Source organism: Triticum aestivum, chromosome 6D (assembly GCF_018294505.1).
Source record: "Triticum aestivum cultivar Chinese Spring chromosome 6D, IWGSC CS RefSeq v2.1, whole genome shotgun sequence".
Classification (NCBI taxonomy): Eukaryota; Viridiplantae; Streptophyta; class Magnoliopsida; order Poales; family Poaceae; genus Triticum; species Triticum aestivum.
The window spans coordinates 120,203,980-120,213,322 of NC_057811.1; the positions used below are offsets into that span (position 1 = coordinate 120,203,980).

The 9,343-nt window shown below is 42.0% G+C and overlaps 1 long non-coding RNA gene across 4 annotated transcripts; it reads right to left on the minus strand.

Annotated features, from left to right (window-relative positions):
* Positions 1–2,151: 2,151 nt before the first annotated feature.
* On the minus strand, positions 2,152–5,235 carry LOC123144009 (uncharacterized). 4 transcript variants are annotated; one of them, XR_006471203.1, is made up of 5 exons: positions 4,738–5,235; positions 3,720–4,092; positions 2,911–2,999; positions 2,679–2,797; positions 2,152–2,612 (listed from the first exon to the last, which is right to left on the minus strand). It is a non-coding gene; the product is annotated as an uncharacterized lncRNA (long non-coding RNA). The 4 variants fall into 4 exon arrangements; XR_006471205.1 differs by having other exon boundaries at positions 2,152–2,468; positions 2,543–2,797; XR_006471202.1 differs by having other exon boundaries at positions 2,152–2,797.
* Between the last annotated feature and the right edge of the window lie 4,108 nt (positions 5,236–9,343).

Sequence of the window (9,343 nt, forward strand, 5' to 3'; positions counted from 1 at the left end):
TCCACAATTTTTTTCAATTATAATTAACCAGCATATTCTCTTTTATTGGCACATGGAAGCTGCCACCGTCAATAATTTATGGCGTCTCTTATTCTGAACAAGCCGACCTAGCTCGATATGCCGGATGCGGAGGAGGCCCAGTATGGGAGTGATCGAACTTACGACCTCAAGACCCAACCACATGTTGCTAGCCACTCAAACAAACACGTCCTGCTAACCAATGGTCGGCGTGAATATTTAAGAATCTAATGCAACATCAGATTCGAAACTTTTTTTTTTGAACTTTAAGAAAATGATAACTATGAACTGCCAAATATACTTGGCAACGTGAACAATTTTCCAAATTACGTACAGTTTTTGAAAATTCCATACATTTAAAAGCACGAACAAAAAAATTTTATGGAATTTTTTTGTAATTCACAACCATTTCTTAAAAGCATGAAACTTTTTATAAAAATACCAAAATTTTCTGAATTTGTGAATAATTTTTAGAAATGGGAACATGTTTTGAAAATTTAGAAGAAATTTAGAAATGTGTTTCTTCATCCAAAATCTATTTTTAATTTTTGAACATGTCACAAAAACAAGAATATTTTTCGAATTTGTAACATTTTTAAAATCTTGAACAAATTTCGAAAAGCCCAATCACTTTTTTTTATAAAATCGGAGTAGTTTTTTAAATTTGAAAAACATCGGAATGGCAAAAAATTTAAGAGTGCAAACATTTTCGAAATAGGAACAAAAGTTTGGAGTTCGTAACATGAACTACCGAATATACTTGGCAACGTGAACAATTCCAAATTACGAACAGTTTTTTGAAAATTACATACATTTTTGCAAGAAACAAGAACAAAAAATATGAACGGAAGATTTCTTGAATTTCACATACATTTCTTAAAAACATGAACCTTTTATAAAAAATATGAACATTTTAAGTTGTGAACACTTTTATAAAATGGGAACATGTTTTGAACATTCAGAAGAAATTCAGAAAATGTGTTTCTTTAATGCAAATATTATTTACAATTTTTGAACATATCGCTAAAACAAAATATTTTCCTAATTTGGGACATATTTGGGACATTTTTTAAAATCTAATACAAACATTTTCTAAAAATGGGAATAATTTTTGAAAATTTTGAAAAAAGAATGGAATGACAAGAAAATCCAAACATTTTTAAAAATAGGAACACATTTTTGTAATTCGTAACATTTTAGGAAATTTTGAATAAAATTGAAATGACGAACATTTTTTGAAAATTTTGATTTGCATAAAAAGTTATAAAAAATAGACTTGGAATGAAAAAAAAAAGAAAAAAAATAGAAAGAAACAGAAAAGGAAAAATTGAAACGCGACACAGAAAAAATGGGCGGCCCAGTCTTGGGCGCCATGTGCGTACCTCGAACTATTTGCCGTAGATTGCGGGAAATAGAATTTTTATTGCTGTGTGGGCAGAAACAAATGGGCTGACTCTACTAGGCCATAGGGCGTGCGGCCCATGTACGTAATTTTGCACAAATCGTTTTTCCTTTGCTAACAGACAGACGTACAAAAATTTAGTACCACCTCGGATAGAAAAAAATATATTTTAACGGTGAACGGATGAAAGAAATCGGAGAAACGCATCTTGGTTTATTAGTAGGTATAAATATAGATATAGATATAGAGGTATAGATATAGAAATATGTTGTGTCTCCCTAGCCCGTTAGCCCGTGCACTTGTTTTCTTGTTTTTTCTGAAATGTTCATGCATGTTTTTTTTGTGATTGACAGTAATTATTTATTTGGGTGTGAAAATTAGCAGCTCTGTTTAGTCTTACCATGACTACAGTGCTACTGTAGTCTCAGTTTTTATATCATGTTTGTTGCTTCAGAAATGAATTGGACGAGGTAGAAAGATTTTGTGGTTATTAGTCAGTTCTTTTTTCTCAGCTTGGTTTCTAGTCAGTTCTTTTCCAGCTTTTATAAGCTTACTAGCAAAAAGGCCCGTGCGTTGCAACGGGAGAAACAAATCTTGCACGTCCTAGTTTGTGTTTCCACTTCAATGGCACATATTATGACTGAAATTTGTTGGCAGATAAAAAAGAGCAATTCGCTTTAGTACTAACTTCCACTTTGCACACTTTTTCAACTTGTAATGTAGTGTAATCATTTGTCCTGTAGGTATAGCTTCAAAATCAGAAATAGCTAGCAGGGACCCGAAATCATCTGATCACCAGCTGCTCTGCTCAGCTCACTGTGACTTCATTTGTACACTTTGTTCGTTCACTCAATATAAGAGATGAGAGAGATACAGTAGTATTCATAAGAGAATCGATTCACCAACTGATGGTTACTCATCACATTACAAAGAGAGAAATAATGTAACAGGTTGGCCAACGATACCGTGATGTCGTTGTGATGGCCACACCCGTCAAGTTATCCTGTGGGATGCTGCCGCCGATCTGCTGACCCTGATCCGATCGAACCTGAACAGCCACCGGAAAAAGGAGTCAGCGAGTCATGTACGCCTCCTTCATACAGTCTACGATCTTCATAACACCTCTCTGCATGGTATCACCGCGGCAATCGCCGGAGTTGTCCATGCGACCACTGACGATGTGCACCCCTCCCTGCAAATGGATCGTCGTTATCCATTGTACGCTTCAGTAGGTGCAGCAAGTGTACCAAGAACCTACACAACTACTCATTGATCGGTCCAACGCTGCGAGTGTGGGGGTTCAATCGCTTGCTGCGTCTTCCGCTACAGGTAGCCCACTCAATACTTCAGCAGGTTCTTCAATCGCAAGTCCAATATCTGAGCAGCAAAAAAAAAGTAAAAGACCTGAGCAGCAAAAATTTACGAGTGAAGTTACCACCAGTGGAATTCAGAACAAGATAGATCAGCCGAGGTTAATGCACTACATCAACCTGACTCAAACTCCATGTTGATTATTCAGCAGCATATCTTGTTGCGGTTGTCCTCCCAACAAATCAATCCATGCGATGGTCTTGTTAGACTGTAGGAATACAATTACAAACTATAAGAAATGGGAACAACGAACCCTGTACAATTCACAACAGCTATTAATTTCAGGAAACAAACCAAAAAATGGTTTCTAGTTCTAACTGCAATCTACTTTCAGGGATTCACATTAGTGCAGATCACTCAGTACAATATTTTTTGCCTAGTACACTGAAAAATCAAGGGGGCAAGTAAGTGCAGTCCCATAGCAAAATTCCTCTATACAGAAAACAACTTCTCAATACAGAAAACAGTAACTGTCAGAAGTTCAGAACAGAACTCGCAATGGATAACAGCATTCAGAAGGTTGTATCTTTCACTATACTCAACGAAAATTTCAGATAAATTATCCTTGGAAATTTCAAACCAAATACTGAAAATACATCCATAGACCCATGGACAGATTCAGCCTTGAAGTTACTTTAAAACGCCGCGCAAAATAGGAAGTCATGCCTGAAACTGCAGTCTGACGAAGACTAACAATAAGTTCAGATAGGCATATCTCCTAGGACATCTGACGAAAAATTGCAAATAAATATTCGTTCGAAAGGTCTTGTAAAGATATACAACTTCTATTTTAATGGTCCGGTCATATTCAACACCTAAAACCCTCAAAACGCAATCGATCAGTTACTGCACGCACTGCAAACAGAGTTGTGCAAAACAGACTTGCGAAAACAAACAACAGGAATGGAAGGATTACTTCACTTCATACCTACAACAGATCACGCCCCTGCCTTCTCTATTTTGCTCTTTCTATCTCTTCCCTGCAACAAACCTTCTTTCAAGCTGCCTCAAACACCATGGGTTTGGATTGGTGTCCTCCTGAATACTCTGGCCCATGAGGCTTTGTTGTCCTAGTCAGAATTTGAACTTATCAATAGTTTAACCTATCCAGAAAGTGCAATGACAACCTTAAGAATATGCTCTCCTGAATCAGATTGGGATTGGACTGGAGAAGCTCATCTTGGCCTCTTCACATCAGTCGATGCTTGATGCTCCCCAAGCCGAGCCATGGTCTTGATTGCCGCATCCAAACCTGCTGCAGCACACAGCACACTCCTATATTTCGGCAAGCCCAAATTCACCTGCATTATTACATCTGCAAAATATCATTACCAGGATTGCAGAACAAATACACAAGGTTTCGCACTTTTGCTGGGACTAAACTACATAGTACATACTGAGACATAAGCCATGTACCGAAATAATTACTCTGTACCCAAAACCAAATAATAATCTAACTCAAAATAGCTCTTTCATGTATCACATGTTTAGATTCAAATACTGCAGCTGTCGACACCTCTACAACAATACTATGTTATCCTCCATTAATCATTCATATGATCCTTAGATCATCGATCCACCAGTACTGGTACTACATGAGTCAGGAAAGAAATCTTCCCTTTTCACAACAAGGATAGCACACTACCCACTTCCTTATTTGTACAATGTACTGTGTGTCATAGTACAAAGCCTATACCCCTTCATTAATCACTCACACTCTCCCACTCACTTTGTATTGTCCTCATTCTCTCTTCTCTATACCATTCCCTTGACTGATACATAGCAGCACTAACTGAATTTTGTCGCTGGATCACACAACGTATCACACATTCTAACTGTCCATGTAAGATTTGGCACACAAGATCATCAAGAAGAGTCTCCCTCAATTGCATATACATGCACAAAAAAGAAGTGGAATTCAGAAATTAATCAAGTAGATGTTGTACCTGAACCTCCTGTAGGATTTGGGGGAGGTTGTCAGCGAGCCAGGCGTCCAAGTCCTCATGCGACAACGGCGCGTCGACAGAGAGGATGCGCAGGATCTCGGCGGGCGCCATGGTGGAGGTCATGGCGGATTGGGCGGCGCCGGATCGGGTAGAGGAGGTGGAGGGCGCGCGGATCCGGGAGGGAGATGCCGGATCTGCCCGCTGGAGGTCCCGTGGCGGCGTTCGAACCTCCAGGGTGAGCTGGAGGACTGGGCATTGGCGCTGGCGCTGAGCTCCTGGAGATAAGGAGAGAAAAGGAGATATATAGAGAGAGAGAGAGGAAAGAGAGAAGGAAGGGGAGCGGCGGCGTGACCTGGGAGTCGCCGGCGGCGGCGCCGGTTGCCGGACGATGCGCGAGGGAGGCCGGGGAGGAGGCGCACGTGAGGAGGAGCTTCGGGTCGGGCGCTCTGCGGGCGCTGGTGGTGGTGGCGTGCGGGAGCGGCGGCACTCGGGCCTCGGCGGGCTGGATCTGGGTCGAAACGTTTTTTCCACTTTAAAAAGGACCGCGGGTTGAATATCAAAAACCGTAGGGACTTTTCCGCAAATTTGGCGGCGACGTCCGCCCCGAAGCGAGATTGTCAAAATAAGTCAGAAACTCATTTTCATGCATCATGTTATAATTTTGAATATTTTATGAACACAACTGTCTCTTATATCTCCAGAATACATACGACGGAGAGCCAGTGCCAGCCATCGCTCTTCAAATCAATGGTGACAGAGCTTTATTCTACGAGTGCGGGTTCTTTGGTGTCCAGGACACGCTCAGCGATTTGGCGGGGAGGCATTACTATGTCAGCTGTTTAATTGAGGGGGCGATTGACTTCGTTTTTGGCTACGGTCAAACTGTGTTCGAGGTACTATTTTATTACGTGCATACTGTAAATTCATGTGTAGCACATTCCAACCTGTTTGGGGGCTAATTTGTTGTTGTGGGTTGCTATACAGCGGTGTGATCTGAGAACGACAAAGCTATGCGGAGAAGGTGGCCAGGATATATCACAGCAGAAGCACGTTCTACCCTGGATGCAGAGAGTGCCTTCGTCTTCATTGGAGGCAGCATTACCGGTATTTCCCCTGTCTTCCTCGGACGCCCGTGGACGAGCAACGCCCGCGTTCTGTTTTTCAAGACCACCATGTCACCGGTCGTCGACAGCGCTGGCTGGGTGCCTTGGAACTCGAGGCCGAGTGAGTTGCTTTATTCTCATTCACATAAATCCTATAACATTTGTTCCCTTGCATCAGATAATAATCATTTAACATCTGTAATCTTATAGCGGCAATGAAACGTTCATCGAAAAAGACTGCTTTGGCGTGGGAGCCAACCAAGCCCGTCGACGCCTGACGAAGAAGAGTACTGATCCCGGTGTAGCCAAAGAGGTCGCATATCTTCTGGATAGAGCATATTTTGACAACGACGACTGGGTGGAAGCTCAGCCACAGTGAGCAGAGTACCAAGTTAGATATGGAGGGAGTACTAGGTTATGTTGTGGAACTCTGCGTTAGTCATGTATAAGCAGTTCCTCCAGAGTTGTGTGACACGAGAGGACATTCTATATAAGCAGTGATTCCTTCAGAGTTGTGTGAAAAACAAGTTGAACTTTTAGTGGTACTGGCATCCTCCATTATTTCTTCCCGTGGGATTTACTGGAAGCTGACGAACCAGATGCAGTGTAGTTCGGTTTGGCTGCTAGGATAGCCCGGTAAGCTCACCTGACCGTGTAGTTGCCGGATTTCTCTAGCTGCCAGGACCACGTATCCTCCTCGAGACGACAACAACGACGACAACAACAAAACTTCTAGTGCTAAAGAAGTTGGGGTAGACTAGAGGTGAAACCCATAAAGATCTCGCGACAAACTCATAACTCTGGCACATGGATAACAAAGCTTCCACGCACCCCTGTCCATAGCTAGTTCTTTGGTGATACATCAATCCTTTAGGTATTTCTTAACGGACTCCTCCCATGTCAAATTCGGTCTACATCGACCTCTCTTAACATTCTCCGCACGCTTTAGCCGTCCGCTATGCACTGGAACTTCTGGAGACATGCGCTAAATATGCCCAAACCATCTCAGACGATGTTGGACAAGTTTCTCTTCAATTGGCGCTGCCCTAACTCTATCTCGTATATCATCATTCTGAACTCGATCATTCCTTGTGTGCCACACATCCATCTCAACATACGCACTCCACCACACCTAACTGTTTAACATCTTTTGGGTTTCATCTTTTGAGACGTATCCTCCTCGAGATAATCCATAGGAATTCTTTGAACCTTCTCCATATCAGGAGTCAAGTTTGCTTGCAAAGCCTGTATGTTCCACAAACCAGTACCTTGATCAATGAGGTCCTCCACCAAAACTGCATTACCAGTCACCGGCTTAAGGATTGGCTTGAAGCAAGGATTGTCAGGGATCCAGGGGTTCTCCCAAATACAAATATTGTTGTCATCGTTTCGCTTTAGAACACGCGCCCGGCAGTATTGATGCAGTAAAGTGATGAAAATGATTATGCTCTTACTTTTCAATATGAATAATTAGAAGATGTTCTATAAACAAATATAACATTCAGACACATGCATAACAGGATAAAAAGGATGAGCAGATAAAAAGCGATTCATTGAATTTCTTTAGCATATCCCATATAATTAGCGGGAAGAAATAATTTACAGGAATATGCAAAATTAACGCCGAGGGCATCAACCATTTTCCTTTTCTTTTGAAAAAAGGCTTCTACCTTATTATATATTCAAAACTAACCGATGGTCGGGAACACCAACCATTGAAGCTTTTCTCCTCACTAAATAGATAAGCTTTAACAGAAAAGAACAAATAAAAGGCCTAATGTAGTTGGAACAATCAAGCATGTAAGAGATATCCAAGCGGTAAAAAGGCTCAATTTCACTATTATAGACAGGAAGGTTACATAGATGGTAACTTCGTAAAATAAACTAGAGCTATAAATATCATCTAAATGGTGAAGTGCATTATAGCTCCCGTAATCTCTCCTTTTCTTTGACAGGTCACAAATAGTTGAGGAGTAGCAAGTGGGAAAATACCGAGCAAACGGAAATTACACAAAGCTGGACTGTATTTAAAACATCACTTCTTTTCTGGACACAAACAACATATATATGAAATCTACCATAATTAGCTACAGTTCTTCATAGTGATCGAACAAACCTGCTAAGTGGAGCAAATTGCCACCCACGATTATAGTAATATGATCAAACCTTTTGGAAGGCCCTCGCTAGGCCCCAAACCTGACGGAAGTGAAGAACTGGACACTTCTCATGTATCTCTTCAATTTTAGTTGCCAGGTGTAACAGCGAAAGCCCGATCTGCATCCTACGGCTATCAAGGCTCCGTACCTGTGACGCCCCCGATTCAATCGTACACTAATCATACACACGAATATGTACGATCAAGATCAGGGAATCACGGGAAGATATCACAACACAATTCTAGACACAAATTAAAAAAAATACAAACTTCATATTACAAGCCAGGGGCCTCGAGGGCTCAAATACATAATCTCGAGAGCAGAAGAGTCAGCGGAAGCAACAATATCTGAGTACAGACATAAGTTAAACCAGACTGCATTAAAAAGACAAGCACAAACATCATCGATGATCGAAAAGGCAAGGCCTCCTGCCTGGGACCTCCTAACTACTCCTGGTCGTCGGTGGTCTCCACGTAGTAGTAGCCTCCATCGAGGTAGTAGTAGTAGTCGATGGGGGTGGCATCTGGCTCCTGGGATCCGCCATCTGATCGCAGCAACCGGGTATAGGGGAAAAAGAGGTAGCAAAGCAACCGTGAGTACTCATCCAAAGTACTCGCAAGACTTACATCAGAACTACACTATGTATGCAACACTATCAAAGGAATGGGTTGTATTTGTGGACTGAATTGCAGAATGCCGGAAGAGAGGGGAAATTCTAGCCTATCGAAGACTAGCATCTTCAAGCATCTTGCAGCATGTAGAAGAGTAAAGAATATCATTTTATAATTAACAAACATATTGTAGCATTAACGCCTAGAGATCTTTCCTCGACTCCCTGTGGGAAAGCAATCTCGGAGCCATCATATCCATCTCATATCTCAAGTATCCGTTTCTAGTTGTAATAGATCGGGATACATCTCCGAGCGTCTGTTACCGTGGACACGGCTATTCGAATAGATAACTTACCTGCACGGGTGCACCACATTACCCATCACGCTTGATTACTCTAGCCGGACACACTTTCCTGGGTCATGCCCGGCCTTGGAAGATCAACACATTGTAGTCCTACCTAGGCTCTGCAGAGAGGTCCCCGCCGGTCTACATCCTAAGCACTCCGGGGTCTTGGGCCCATCGCCCATTGCACTCCGGGTCATTGTGTGCAGGGTGAATACCAGCGCCACCTCGGATGGTCGGCACGATCCGAGCATGCCATAATGCTGAACTAGACGTTTGACAGAGTTTTCGGAAGAAAGGTATGTGCCGAGTGCCCATAACTGTTCCCACGTGGTGATTAGTGCGTATAGGCCATTGGCCAACTCAGATCAAATACCCAAACCTGTTAGTGCA